This window comes from Sceloporus undulatus, chromosome 1 (genome assembly GCF_019175285.1).
Source record: "Sceloporus undulatus isolate JIND9_A2432 ecotype Alabama chromosome 1, SceUnd_v1.1, whole genome shotgun sequence".
Taxonomy (NCBI): domain Eukaryota; kingdom Metazoa; phylum Chordata; class Lepidosauria; order Squamata; family Phrynosomatidae; genus Sceloporus; species Sceloporus undulatus.
The window spans coordinates 26,919,379-26,935,280 of NC_056522.1; the positions used below are offsets into that span (position 1 = coordinate 26,919,379).

At 39.8% G+C, this 15,902-nt stretch overlaps 1 protein-coding gene across 2 annotated transcripts in view; it reads right to left on the reverse strand.

Moving 5' to 3' along the window:
* Positions 1-15,902, reverse strand: part of EPAS1 (endothelial PAS domain protein 1) — a 158,963-nt gene that overhangs the window by 74,768 nt on the left and 68,293 nt on the right. The window lies entirely within an intron of this gene.

Sequence of the window (15,902 nt, forward strand, 5' to 3'; positions counted from 1 at the left end):
TGAGTGCCTCTCTTTCTTTTTAATTTATCAGCAAGAACATGGGGGTTCAGATCCAGATCAAGGTCAACATATGCTTTACATGGAAGTCAAAAGAGAGAGTGGAAGTCTATTTATTGCAAGGTGTAGTTCAGGGACGTAGCCAAGGGGGGGGGTCCTTGGGGTCCAGACCCCCCTTCCATTAGAAAAGTGAATGGTGCATGCTGCTGTGCCGCCGCGCGCAGGCCCCATTATAATGGTGGCACTTAGTCTGGACCCCCCCTTCCTAAAATCCTGGCTACGTCCCTGTGTAGTATCATTTTGCAAAATATCCTTCCACCTTGGAACAGTTACTATTTCAAATATGATCCCACTCTCAAACTTCCTAGCCAGGATAGACAGCAGTCATGGCAACTAGAGGATTCTGGGAGTTGTAACTTTTCCAAGCACTGCTCGCTTCCTAGCTACCTCACCTAGCAATCATGGAGGGTGTGTGCGCACACGTGGTAGTCAGTAACCTTTTTATGCTTCTTAGTTTTTATGCTCCTTTTAATGACTTGTTCTGTCATTTTATGATGAGTTCCCCCCCCCCCCATGGTTGTGCCATGCCATTTTGCATATAACCCCAAAACTGGCATTGAAGGGCAGACTAGAAATGTTCTAATAAACTAGACTGAAATAATTACTTGCAAGTAAATGAGCAAATAGACTCAGGCTACATCTTATTTTTGTGTTGGTGCAGCAGGGATGTGTGTGTGTGTTTCTGTGTGATGGCTGCTGTGCACATACTTTGGGCAAGAATGAATTGTGGCAGAACAGGTTAGTGATGCTTATCTTAAGTGTTTTGCTAGCTTGGAATGGCCACACGTCATCAGTGTAAATGAGTTTATTATTTTATCTTATATGTTAAAAATCTCACATTACTCCACAGGCCAGAGGTAGGAAATCTCCAACCTTTGGCATAATTTTTGTGGCCCTCAGCCAGATTCCAAAGCCCTTAAAAGGACAGGGCCTAGCTTAATAGATCAGGAGGAAGAGAAAGAGAGTGAAGGGGATAGAGGAGGAAGTTAACAGCAAAAGCAAAAAGGATAGGCTCAGGGGCATCACTAGGAAAGTGCAGGAGGTGTGAACCCACACTAGGTGACACCATGAATGGGGGTGTGACACCACTGTTCCCCAAACATCTGCCTTTTGGCAGATACAGGCTATGGCATTTGCCTGCATCCCTTTAAAACACTGAAGAGATGGTGTGAGTGGGGTGAGACTCGGTGGGAGGTCCTGGGTTTTTTAAAAAAATAAAAAAAAAAGGAAAATGTTAACATTTTTAAAGAAATATTCTTTAAAAAATTATCTTGCCAAATGCCCACTTTACCTACATGAAACTATGTATATTTAAATAATATAGGCAGTGTATATGAAATTGTGATTTCAAGGTATAATTTTAATTTTGCTAATAATAGTAATATTTTTATTTTTATCCCACTTTTTGTCGAGACAATCAAAGCAGCATACAAAGATTAAAATACCTCAATATATACTCAATATATACATAATATCCTAGGGTTTTTTTTGTCACAACTATTGCCAATATATTCAGTGATATACAGGAAATGTGATTTACAAGTAACATTGGCACAAATTTTTTTTATTAAGGATTCTGTATGGTCTGTAATGGGAAGAGATCAACGGGGGGTGGGGTGGGTGGGTGGTGAGTTGACACCATGCGTAACCTCGCTGGGTGACACCAACCCTAGTGATACCATTGGGTAGGCTCACCTAATTTTTGTTCTGGCACTATCATATCTGCCAATATTTCACAGATGAACACTGGGAGACATGTGGCCGAACAATATCAGAATGTGATCAAGTTGGCAAATGTTATTAATGCAGAAAAACAAACAAACCAACCAGGAGATATTGCAGCAGTTTGCTTTTTTCTAAGCCTACAGGGAAGCACAACACTCCTCTCCTCTCCTCTCCTCTCCTCAGTGCATGCTACTTTTTAGTTTTAACTCAGGCCTGATACATGCAGAGTGTCCTAAAAGGCCTCTGCAGGCAGAAAGCCACAGTGAATAAACCGTGCAGTTTCCCGCTGGCAGAAAAAGAACCTGCAAAAAGTGGGTTCTTTTCCCGGTGCACTTGTGATGCCAAAGTGCGCCAATGGTGAAACTCGTGATGTCACAAGTGCGCCGTGATGTGCAGACGCTAAGCATCCATCACATCAAAATGGTGGCACCCATCTGTACAGGGCACCACCATTTTGACGTTTGGAATACGTGCTAGGGTTGCGGGGTGTCTGTAAGTGATGCCCCGAGGCAACCCTAGCACATATTGCTTACATGCTAAAAGGCCCATCTGTACTGGGCCTCAGTTTGCAGTAATTAAAGTAAGCTGAGGACAAAGGAGGAAGTGGGAAGAGGAGAAAGAAAATGGAACATTTTAAAAACAACTCAAAAAGTGCAGTGACAAAAGATTAATCAGGATTTTCTCTGTCAGATCAGGACCCTATGCACAATTAGCTTAAATCTTCTCATCACCAACATATCCCCTATCCCCACCAATAAGCCATAAAAGAATGTGATTCTTGATAGAAAAAAGTTGTCAATTCTCGCTGCTATTCTAGGTCATCCTACAGCAATTTTGTTAGTGTCTCTTCTGTACTTCAGAGATGTGGGGCTCTCTGAAGAAGCCTTCAGAACTACCTTAAACCTGAGGGTGCCAAAAAGCTGAAGTAATTGAGGTTGGAATTGACTTCCTTTTCCTTCACCCCACAGCCCCACAACAGGAAGAAAGTACTATAAATTTTACATAGATGCTTCTCCATGAGAAAATATATTTTGTAAGTCTGTTCTGTTTCTTCTTAGCTAAATTAAAAGTTTTGTTGTAGTTATTAAAATAGCATTAAGAGCAGTAAGAGCTGTTCAACAGTGGAACACACTCCCTCAGAGAGTGGCAGAGTCTCCTTCTTTTGAGGTTTTTAAACAGATGCTGGATGGCCATTTGTTGGGGTGCTTTGATTGTGTTTTCTTGCATGGCAGAGGTTGGACTTGATGACCCTTGAGGTCTCTTCCAATTCTATGATTCCATGATTCTATGATTTGAGTATTAATTTGTTACATTTTTTTTCCCAATGGATGAATTGAAACACAATGCGTGAAAATCTTTAATGTCTTCTTGGGAATTCTATCCCCAAAGTACAGCAATTTTTAAAAATGCCAAATTATAGGGTTTTGTTTTTTAAAAAAATAGTTCTACCAACAAAGAGTGCCTTCTGCATCAGGCCACCTGCTGACAAATGCTGGAATGTAATACACCAGTGAAATTAACGGAAGAAGCTGAGTTCTCAAACTGAGAAGCTAGATTCACAAACTGAGAGATTACACAAAAATGCCTAGTAAATACACAGGGAGAGTCACTGTTTCAAATCAGACTCTTACATACTTTCATTCCACAGATGTCACAAGACATACCAGCAATCCATTACCTGAACACAAAAGTGTAAATCCAAATCTAATTGTTTGTCTCAATAAATACAGTAAACTGTCTGAATCAATTTCTGAAATCAACATTTATATAAATCTCATTGATTCTCTTGGTATACTCTAGTGGAGACTAGGCATTAGATTTGGGCTAGTTAGTGTGGTGTAGTGACTTGAGTGCTGGATGAAGACTCTGTAGATCAGGGTTCATTTCCCAACTCAAGCATGAAAACCCATTGGGTGACCTTGAGAAAGTCCAAGTCTCTCAGCCTCAGAGGTTTCCCATGGCTAACCTCTGAAAATTTTTTGGTAAGAACACAGGGAGTATATCACATGGAGCTTTTTGGTGGTGTTGTGGCTCAGTTCCAGCTCACTTCCAAAGTGATTGCACTTCCAAAGATGCGGTTTCATGTCATAAACTGACTGTTTTATCAGACGCCATTGATTTCTATGGGAGCCCCTTGAGAATTGCTTCAGCAGCGTTTCTGAAGTCACCCCTCATTTTGGTAAAAACGGGGAAAAAGTGACTCCAGAGAATTCGCTTCCAGGCTGCCTTCGATTGCACTGTGATTTGTTCTGATGTGGAAAAGCACTCCGATGCCACCCTCCTTGGCCCCTGCATCCTGCTCCGTCATCCCCCTCCTCCTCCTTCATGCCATCTCCTCCTCTCTGCCAACCAGCCGATCCCATCATCCCCTGCGTCCTACCTGATCTGCTCCTCTCCTTCAGCCTCCCACCAATCCCATCATCCCCTGCCCTCTCTTAGACCCTGATCTGCTCCCCTCCTTCAGCCTCCTACCAATCCCATCATCCCCTGACTGCTCCTGTATCCCAATCCTGGCCCCAGAGACCTCCAGCGACCTGTCCCATCATCCCCTGACTGCTCCTGCATCCAGATCCTGGCCCCAGGGACCTCCAGCGAGCTAACCCATCATCCCCTGACTGCTCCTGCATCCTGATCCTGGCCCCAGGGACCTCCAGCAAGCTAACCCATCATCCCCTGCCTTCTGCTGCATTCTGATCCTGGCCCCAGGTACCACCAGTGACCTATCTCATCATCCCCTGACTGCTCCTAGACCCCGATCTGCTCCTCTCCTTCAACCTGCCACCGATCCCATCATCCCCTGCCTCCTCCTTCACCTCGATGAAGGATGACAGCTAAGGAGGGGGCAGGGAAGGAGGACAGCGTCCAGAGCCCCACTGAGCATGCCCAAGGGTGCCGATTCGAATTGCTGAACCCTCAAAGTATGCTCTGGTGTGGTAATACAATGTGCACTCACTCCCCTTTGCATGAGTCCGCATTATGTGACTTGCTTGGAATCAAGCTGACTTCTCTTCCCCTTCACTTCGGAAGGACAACAGAAAGGCAACCAGGTGTGGAAAAATATGACGTTTTAACCTCAATCCGAATTGCTAGAGAGGAGTGACTCTGGATCTGGTGTAAAAAAACATCATGCTTTGCATTGCTAGAACAGGAGTGACTGTGGATCTGAGCTGCAACCCCCCCCCCCAATGTGTGATAAGGTCCCAGGTTTGTCTTAGAATTGCCATAAGTAAAAAATGGGTTGGAGGCACTGTTACCAAGTTTGGATTTATATAAAATTTTGGGTACATGCGGTCTGTGCTATGACCCCTGACTGACCCCTTGGAGGACCCGCCATTCACCTAAAAGTGGAGAGACCATGTAGGCAGCTCACCTGACCCAGGCAGAGCCCTAGAAAGAAAGCTAAAATTGGAAAATTCCATAGGAAGTTTTGGGAGTCGCCAAAACAGAATCGTCTCTGCTGCCTAAGTAAGACAATGGACTTGGCTTCTCACTTAATGAGCCAGTGATCAGCTTAACGGCTCAGCAATCAAGTCGGCTGCCCTTCCGAATTGTGTCCTGACCTAATGCATTGTGCAACATATTGCTTGCTCTTGGCTTAACAAAGCCCAGGCTATCAACACCTTTGTCTAGCAAGTCCCATAGCCTCCGGATACATTTCCCCCTATATAAACCCTGAGTTTTCGGACCCTCCTTGGGTTTTTTGAGCATTGGGTTCTTAGAGCACTGAGCTCTGCTGAAATCACTGAACTAAACTGAGCTGTCACTGTCACCAACTTGAACTCTGCTCTCAAGCCTCCGCGGCCCTCTTTCCCTGCTCCTGCGGTCGTGACTCACTGTCCATCCAAGCTTCATCAGGACTTCCCAGAGAAGACTCATCTGGTGCCCACATGACCATCTTTTTTGCACTAGTTGAAACCATTTATTTCCCCTCAGGTATTTGCATTTTTAGATTTTATAGATGTTTATAAACTTCACTGTGCTCTTTGATCTTGCCTTACTACATAGCATAGCGTTGTTTGATATTCTTTTAGATTTTTGTAACCCAGCCAGATAACTTTGTCTGGGGTCAGATTAAACATAAAACAAATTAACATAGCTGTATAAAATGGGAAATTCAACCAAGAAAATGAAGAAATCAAAATGGTTAAAGAATTCCTGTACCTGGAATCAAACACTGATCAGAAGACTACGAATGGGAAGGGCAGCTATGAAAGAACTACACAAGATCCTAAAGCGTAAAGATATACAACTGAGCACGAAAGTTAGAATTGTCCAAGCCTTTGTATTCCCCATCACCATGTATGAATGTGAGAGCCAATCAAAGCCAAGAAAATCAACTAATTTGAGGTGCTGGAGAAGAGTAATAATAATAATAATAATAATAATAATAGATTTTATTTTTATCCCGCTTTTCCGCAATGATCAAAGTGGCTTACAGATTAAAATTCAACATAAAAATACATACATATCAATAAAAACAATGTTAAAAATATCATATTAAAAAACTATTACACAGCCAGCTTGGTTGAATTGATCCAAAAACATTGTGAAAATCGTTACACAATAGGGGGAGAGGGCATAATATCACATCTCATGGAGGGAAAGCTTGGTGAAAGAAAAAGGTCTTAAGGTTCTTTCTGAAAAGATTTTAAGGATATTGCAGGCAGACAAAAGGACAAACAAATGGGTCCCTGAGCAGATTATGCTAGAAATCTTCCTGGAAGCTAAGATGATCTAATTGAAGTTGTTGTACTTTGACCACATCAGGCAAAAGCATGACTCATTATAAAAGGCAATAATGTAAAAAGGGATGAAAATGTCGTGTGAAACCGTTACGTGTAATTATGTGATTTTTCCAGGATATTCACGGGATAAACTCCCAAGCTCTTCGTGTGACAAACTCTATAGTCTCTAGGTGGCTTATAAAATAAAATGAAATACAAGTAAAACAAGAAATATGAGTAAATGCCATGCAGTATTCAAAGGAAAAGATCATCAAAAGACATCAACCAATTAAAAAAATTACAATTCTCTAAACAGTGTGTTCAGCCTTAATTTTGTCAACAAAAACAACCACAACTGAACAAAAGATTCATTTCTTTTGTAGATAAATGAGCATGAAACATCCAAGTCAAAGTAATCCTCCCTGTGCCTCTCAGGATACTGCAGGCTAAAAGTCTAAAGATAGATTTTCTGCAGCACCAGCCCATAATCTGAACCACAAAATCTTAGCCACAAAAACCCATGCATGATGTAGCTCTCAAACTAATTTCTCCATCCAACGGACTTGTTTGGCAACCTCAGCAAGTTGTTCAGTGACATCGGATGCTGAAGAAAGTATTAACAAAGAAAATGAATACTGTAGTTTTCTTTATATCTACATGAAAAGAGAAGAGTAGGTTTTAATTAGATAGCCAGAGTGTGTGTCTTGAAGGTGGTTCTGATTTATATTGACACTAAAACTTATCATTAGATTTTCTTGGCATTGTTGAGATTGCCTTCATCTGAGGTCGAGAGAGTGTAAGTTGCTCAAGGCCACCCCAGTGGGTTTCCATGGCTAAGTGGGAATTCCAACCCTGATCTTCCAGAGTCCTAGCCCAACGCTCAAACCACTACACCACACTATACAAATTATTCTATGGAAGGAAAAAAAGTATGTCTTTGGATGATGGAAAATAAGGTATGGAAAATAAGACCCACACAGAGTTAGTGTGAACATGCGCCAACAACGCTATGGTGTGAGGCAGCCAAGCTCTGATGATGATAATGATTAGGACTTTAACCTTTTGTTGAAGCTTAAAGAAGTGGTGGCAATCCAGAAGTTTCTAGATTTCAACTTTCATCAGTCCTAAGGCTCTTAGGATCAGCTTGACCTATCTCACAGGATTATTGTGAGGGTAAATTGGAGAAGAATAGGGCCTTCTACTCTGCCTTGAGCTCCATGAAGGAGTGATCTGATAACAATGACAGTAGGGGCCCTAGGAAACTTCTCCTTAAAGTAAATGGAGATGGTGAAACTGCAAGCATAAAGTCCCTATCAAACCCTGTTTGTGTGTGTGTGTTGTTGGTTCATGCACCTCAAAGGTCAGGAATTTACAGTTAATTAGGGTGTCAGGAATAAATGCTGCTGTCAAAAGGTTTGTTATCACAACTTCAAATGTTAACTTGCAGAACAAGAATAGCATGTTTGAATACTACCAAGAGATAAAGGAAAATATGACTGGCTTTCTATACAAATGGAAACCACTGATCAAATAACTGCTATTTAAGAGGGATATTTTCAGAATTCTAGAAAACAATATACTACATTATCTCCCTCTTCCCCCACTGTGAAGAATATTAAGAATAACTCAATGCATAGTGCTTACACTGTACTAAATGTATAAGATTCTCCATCAGTACTTGGGAAAGGCAATTAGTTATTCCTACCTTTTCCCAATAATTACTTTCCACTATATCACAATTCTTTTTAAAAGTAACTCTTTAATTTCCCACTTCTCAAATGTAACTAAAACAGGCACTTGTTGTTACTTAAAAACGAACAAACATCCAACTGTAAAGCCATTGGCATGTAGTGCAAACAACAACCTCCTCTCATCCATGATGTTGCAACCTCTTCAGAATAAGGTTATACCAGACCCAAGAGCTGCAGATCTCAGTGCTCTTCTATTTGATGACATAGTCTTCTGTCAGAAGATGTCTTCTTTTTGGTCAAGTCCAGTTCAAAGATTAAGCAGAATAAAAACAATTGCCAATCAGACTGAGTGAGCAGAGAGATTACCTGACTGAAGTCTTCCCTACTATAGTGAGATGTCCTGAATTTCTATTTGTAGTGGACCTTCCACATTTGCTGGGTTAGAGGCATAGGATCCCAATGAAAGTGGGAAACCCATGAATAAAAAAATTTTTTTGGCTTTTTTAACCCGAGACATCTCTCTATAAATCTCTAGGTCCTCCAGAACAGCTGTGTGGTCCACATCCTCCTGAAACTGGCCACATAATGATGCTAGAGGACCTAGAAATGCCTAAAGTAGTATGTTCTTTAGGAATCCTAAGTCCTTCACTATCCCCCTATGGTAAACCTCCAGCAGAGTCATGCTGAAGGACCTAGAGATTTCTAGAGAGAGCATATTAATCAAATCAAAGCTGCAAATGTGATGGGTCGACTGTACATTATAGTAATTGGTTAGATCCACATTACAAATTATAGCAGTTTGATGCTACTTTCAAGTGCTATGGCTCCATCTTACAGAAACCTGACATTTGTAGCTTTGTATAGAGACTTGTCATGGGATGTGGTGGCTTAGTAGTTAAGATGCCAGTTCTAATGTTCAGAAGATCGGAAGGTTGGCAGTTCAAGGCCCGAGTTCTGCATGATGGGGTGAGCTCCTATCATTAGTCCCAGCTTCTGCCAATCTAGCAGTTCAAAAACATGCATATGCAAGTAGATAGGTATCACGTCTCAGTGGGAAGGTGACAGTGCAGTCATGCTGGCCACATGACCACCAGAGCGGTCCCTGGACAACGCTGGTTTATCGGCTTAGAAACAGAGATTAGTACCACGCCCTAGAGTTGGTTACGACCAGACATTCATTTCAAGGGACGACCTTTATCTTTACTCAGTGCCATACTGCTTATACTGTAATAAATGCGTAAGATTCTCCATCAGTGCTTGGGAGACATTTGGGAAAGGCAATTAGTCCCCTAAACTCCTGCAAATGTGCTTGACCTTATAATTGTTTGTCTTTGTTACTGCTGTATGCCTTCAAGTTGTTTCTGACCTATGGTGACCCTAATACAAACCTGTCATGAGGTTTACTTCTCTTTGAGGGTCAGAGAACATGCTGTGCCTAAGATCACCTAGTGGGTTTCCATAGCCGAGGAGGAATTTGAACCCTGGTCTCCAAAGTCCCAATCTGATGCTCAAACCACTACACCGGCTCTGTTTATCTATATCTCTCCAATTCAGCAATGCACATAACCTGTTCTTTTTTTACAGCCTGTTGGCCTATATATTTTTATATAATAATAATAATAATAATAATAATAATAATAATAATAATAATAATAATAATAATAGGTTTTATTTATATACCACCCAATCACTGGGAATCCGAGAGGTTTACAACAGAGGAGATAACAGACGGTTCCCTGCCCTCAGGCTTACAATCTAAAAGACACGACACAAAAGGAGAAGGGAATGGTGGGGGGTGGGGGGGGAATCAGGTCCAGCAGTTATTCTCTACTTCTGAGGCCTGGACCAAGGCAGATGGACTGGACTGGAGGGAGGGCTCTTCTTCTTCCAGGCAGGCCTGAAGGAGCTAGCCTGCCTCTCTCTCCCTCAAGTAACAATTTAGCTGTGTCAGTGTTTTTTAGATTGTGAGTTTGATAGCTGGAATATATGTTGTTAAAATAGATTTCTTTTAATACATTGCGAGCCACCCTGAGAAAGTTGAACCTGAATGGCTTCCTATTAAATAAATAAATAAATTCGACGTTTATTTTCAGATAACCACTTTCAGCTAGAAATGCTTGTTAAGTTTTTTTTTACAGATAGTCCCTGAATGCATGAATCAGTTTAACTATGTTGTCACAGTGCCTTTATCATCTCTTTCTCCTCTCTCTTCAGGAACCAAATCAAATTTTGGGAGAAAAGCAGAACATAAGCCCCTAAATATATAATAAACTTATGTTATTGCATACTCTCCAACTGTCCTGACTTGGCAGGGACAGTCCTGATTAACCTTCTGTCATCCCATTTTTCTGTTGCCTTTAAAATGTCCCAGTTTCTCTTTCCTCCTTCCACTTTCTCCCTTTGGGCTCAGCTTATTTCAATTGCTGCAAACTGAGTTCAAAGTGCAAAAGTAATTTGCACTCAGTTAACTCAGAAAGGGAGAAGTGCAGAGAAGAGGTAGAATCTTTCTCTTCTCAGTAGGCACAGGCAAAAGGAAAAGGCTCCAGCCTCTCCTAACTTGTGTGTTCTTCCTTACTAATTGCTTTTACGCTCCTGATCACACATGGATGTTGCTTGGCCCACGTGTTCCAGTTCTCATCTGGAAATGTTAGCGAGTATACTATTGCTTCACATTTTGTGAACTTATGCTTCATATCTTCTGAATTCATGGTTTCAGTAAAAAAATATAGCCTGAGATCACACTTGGGAGATATGATTACTATGGAGCACTGGATTTTTTATCATTTATTTGTGTGTATGGAGAGCCTCAAGATGCTAATCTTAGAGTTGTCTTTTCACTGTAGTGATCAGTCATTTATTCTTGACAGCTTGTCTACAGGTTTTGGGGCATGGAAAATCATTACTCAGAAACTACCTGCATTACTGAGATCTGCCTGCTGATATGTTGACTATTTACATATTCAAAAAAGTGCATACCAATAGTGGTGACCAAAGTGCAGGGCAAAGGGCTTCTCAACTGAATGTCAAGCTCTTAACCATGATCAGAAGACAAGACTTTCTATAACACTAACAATATGCTCAGTAAGTCAGCATTACTATGATGAGGGTATTCTACTCATAGGCAAAGCTTGGAAAGATTACCTTTTGCACTTTGTTGTTGTTTGTTGTTCTATGCCTTCAAGTCATTTCTGACTTATGGAGAACCTATCATGGGGTTTTCTTGGCAAGATTTGTTCAAAGGAGGTTTGCCATTGACTTTCCCTGAGTCTGAGAGAGGAAAACTTGCCTGGGATCACCCAGTGGGTTTCATGGCTGAGCTGGAAATCAAACATTGTTCTCCAGAGTCAGTCAAACATTCAAACTACAATGCCATGCTGGCTCACATCTTTTGGATTACAACACCTTAAATCCTCCAGAGAGCATGGCCACTGGCCATCACTTGTACTAGCTGGGGAGGTCTGGGAGTTACAGTCCCCAAAAGTAATCTTTTCCAACAGATTGAAGAATACAAAAAATATGCTCTATCACTAAGCTGTGCCCATATAAGTAGGCATTTGCTTATCTTTAACACTCTTCAGCACTGACCATATTTGGTTTTCTCCAGATTTCTTAATCATTTGACCTCCAGTTTTGGAAACTTTCTCAAGGTGTGTTGAGCAATATCACACAAGGCTGCAAGATAGTGGTCAGAGAAAATTAAGTGGCTATCCCATTCATCATGCAGAGGGAACCAATACCCATATGAATGACTTACAGGTTGAGCTTCCCTTATCTGATACAACTGAAAGATATTGTGCTTCCCTTATCTGATACACTTGCGACAGGAAGTATTTTGGATTTTGGAATTTTTGCACATACATAATGAGACATCTCAGAGATGGAGCCCAAGTCTAAACACAAAAATCATTTATGTTTCATATGCACTTTATACACATAGCCTGTCTGTGCACGAAACAAAGTTTTTGTACTCTGAACCATCCAAAAAGCAAAGATGTCATTATTTCAGCCACCGATGGAAAAAAGGTTTTGGATTTTGGAATATTCTGGATTTCAGATAAAGGAGAATCCACCTTTACAATATCACTAAGTCTGGCCATGGAAGCATTCCATTTAGTTTATCTTTACAACTTGGAAAAAACATTATTTTACCTTGTTATTTTAACCATGTGTTTCTAGTAAGATTGTTAGCCACTCATGAGGAATAGTGGAGCATAAATCAGTCAGTCAGTCAGTCAGTCAGTAATAAAAATAACAACCATATCAGTATGATATTATTTTTCGGGACTTAGAATGGAATAAAAACATTATTTTTTATTTTTACATTATTCCTTAAGATAAGAAGTGGTAATATTGTGACACTTGGGTACAACATTTACTCTATTCTTATAAAATAATAATGTAACATAAAAAGAAATGCACTAGGAACATGTTACATTCAAAAGTAAAGACTAGCACATTACTTTAAAAAACACAAACATTTTCCTTCATAGGAATAGGCAGTGAGATCATGAAGTGTTCCACTAACTACAGCCTCCTATTAAGAAACTATAACTATTGGCTCTGGGATGTCAAAATATTACCCCAGTGGCAAACCATGGCTTAATAGCTTGGCTTGTTCTTAGCTATAGTTTCCTGGTTTCACAAAAAAATAAAATAAAATTGAACCATAGTTAACAGAAGACTTGCACAAAGGGAGGAAGTAAGGGAGCTTTGTGTGTTGTCAAAAGGCTTGATCATATTTTGGCTTGCTCAGCTGAGATACAGTCATGTAAACATGGTGAATATGGGCACAGTTAGAAACACTACTTTCCACAACCATCACTGAGCACCCACCAGAATTTACCTACTCATACTCATGCATTGTCAACCTTATATTGACTTTTTAAAAAAGTCTCCTATATGCAAGAAACCAAGTCCTGATATTCCCTGAAGATGCCAGCCACAGAGGCTGACGAAACGTTAGCAATAAACTCTTCTAGAACATGGCCACATAGTACGAAAAACCCATAAAAAACTAAGGATGCCGGACATGAACGCCTTTGACTTCACAAGCCCTGATACTTGAGTTAGTGATATGATAGAGAAGCAATTGAAGCTTGTAACTGGTTTCATCACAAGAATTTATTCCCACTTTATGCAGAAACTTTCTATGGTAGCCACAAAAAAGTGAAGATGGTGTGTGTTTAATTCCTCCAGAATTGTTTGCTAGCAGAGTCAACAATTCCCCAATTTTAAGCATAAAAGTTGGAAGAGCAAATGTTCTATTAAGGGTTTGGCTTAAAAGTATCCATTCCAGGAGCAGTAAGGTCATAATGATTTTCCTAAGGTTTGACTTGATCCTTTTGGGGGGAGGGGTTAGTTAAATGCTGGTGGATGCTCAATAATGGTTACAGAAAGTAGCCTTCATCACTATGCTGAGATGATGTGTTTCTACTGTTGAATTCAAAGATATAGCTGTGTTAGTCTGTAGAATCAGTACACAGGGAGATCTTGTAGCACCTTTGAGTGTAACTGAAAGAAAGAAATTGGCAGCATAAGCATCTGAGGAAGTAGATTGAAGTCTACGAAAGCTCATGCTGTCGATTTCTTTCTTTCAGTTAGTCTCAAAGGTGCTGCAAGATATTTCTACTGTAGTTATGATTATTGTTTTTGTATTTGCACCTACACAGATAAAATCAGCACATGGAAAATTTACCCAAATGTCTATCCTCTTTGAACAGTAGGGATGTATTTCTTTCTTTCTTCTCCTCCTTTTTGGCCACATATAAGGAGTCAGCCTGCTTCTGGGAAGGGAAGTGAATGAGACATCCTTCCCGTCATAGACTCCTGTAATTTTTGCATAAGTCCCTAAATGAAGTAACACTTCCCTGTCAGTTTCATTCAATGCTGCACATTATGAGCTCCATTAAGACTGAATAACAGCTCCTAAGATTTGTATACGTGCATATAATATTGCATACACTGAACCTGCAGACATGCTGTATTCTGGTATGTGTTCAATATGAAGTAAAATGTTCTTCTAAACAATCCTTTTCTCTTTTCTTGTGCACCTCTCCAATGCTAATGAGGGATTCTGTACCCTATTGCACCATAGTAATTATTAAGATTAAACAAAAATTTGATTCAAATATAATCAGTGATCTATTGTTATTCTTGTAGACATTCCATCTTGAAATAAATACACGGTGCTTTTGGGTGTTATTTTCTACAACAGCAATACAATTATTTACACACATACTCAGTGAGGATCACTTAGATATGGACAGTTGCAAAGGTTACCACTACATTTGCACTCAGGTCTTCAGCTGATGATTTTCTCTTCTGTGTCACTTAATTCAAGCTCAACATTCCACATTTTTTCACCCACCCTTGATAATATTGGCTGCTGATGGCTCAAGGCAAATAACTATGGAACACTGATCTCTCAATATGACATTCAATACATATTGTTATAAGCTGAATATCATAAAAAGAAAATGTGCATGCTGAGTTTGTGCACTAGAAACTTCAACTCAACATTTACCATAAAAACTAATTTGACCCTTAAGATTCATTTTTCTGTTTCATTTATAAATATTGTAACTGAAGAAAATACAAATTGAGTATCCCTCATCTGGAATTCTGAAATTGTCCACATGGGTGACAGATAGTGAAACCTTTGTTTTCGGATGGTTCAGTGTATACAAACTTTGTTTTATGCACAAAGGTATTGAAAATATTATGTATAATATTACCTTCAGACCATGTGTATAAGGTGTATACAAAACATAAGTGAATTTCATGTTTAGACTTGGGTCCAATCTCCAAAATATCTCATTATGTATATGCAAATATCCGAAAAAATCTGAAATCCAAAACACTGAAGATGTCAAGTATTTCAGATCAGGGAAGCTCAATTTATATTTTCTGACTACAACTCTCAGAATCATCAGCTGGGAATTGTGGAATCTGCAGTCCAAAACAATAATTTTTTCAAACTGTCATTCAGAGTGAGTAAAAGCTTAAACATTTGCTTGAAACTGATGTCTATTAATCCAGTGTTTATGTCTTTAAAAAACAGCCTTGAGAACTACAAGGTTTCCTTATGAACCAGCATCCCATCCCATCAAACTTGCCTGTTTCTGCATACAACTGGTATAACATCCTAATATAAACAGGGATAGAAAGGAATGTTGGTAATTTCAAAAATTATTCATTTTGTACCTGCTAAGACTTATTGTGAGACAAAGTGTATGTTGCCTTAGAAAGTCACACATTTGCAAACCTTTTTATACATTCTGAAGAAATAAAATATATACAAAATTTATTTAGACTGTAAACCAGGAATTGTCAAATTAACAATCTGTAACCAGCTCTGAAAGCCTTTATGGCTGAAGAGTGGGATATAAATTCTCAAGATAAAGATAAATAAATAAATAAAATCAGACACACATTTTAAAAATGCTAAATATGCATACAGCTGCCAAATATGCATAAACATTCTGCAGTCAGTATGGAAAATGTGTACATTTGGTTAAGTGCATAAATAAATGTGTTCACTATGAAGACTGCTGTCAGAAAAATGGCAAGAAGGTTCATGCAGGTAGGAAAAAACAAACCCAATGAAAACAAAGAATGGGATGGGACTGAGAAAAACACCAGAAACTCAAGACAGAGAGTTTTTCATACCCTTAATTACAAATCTCATGGAAATTTCAAAACAAAA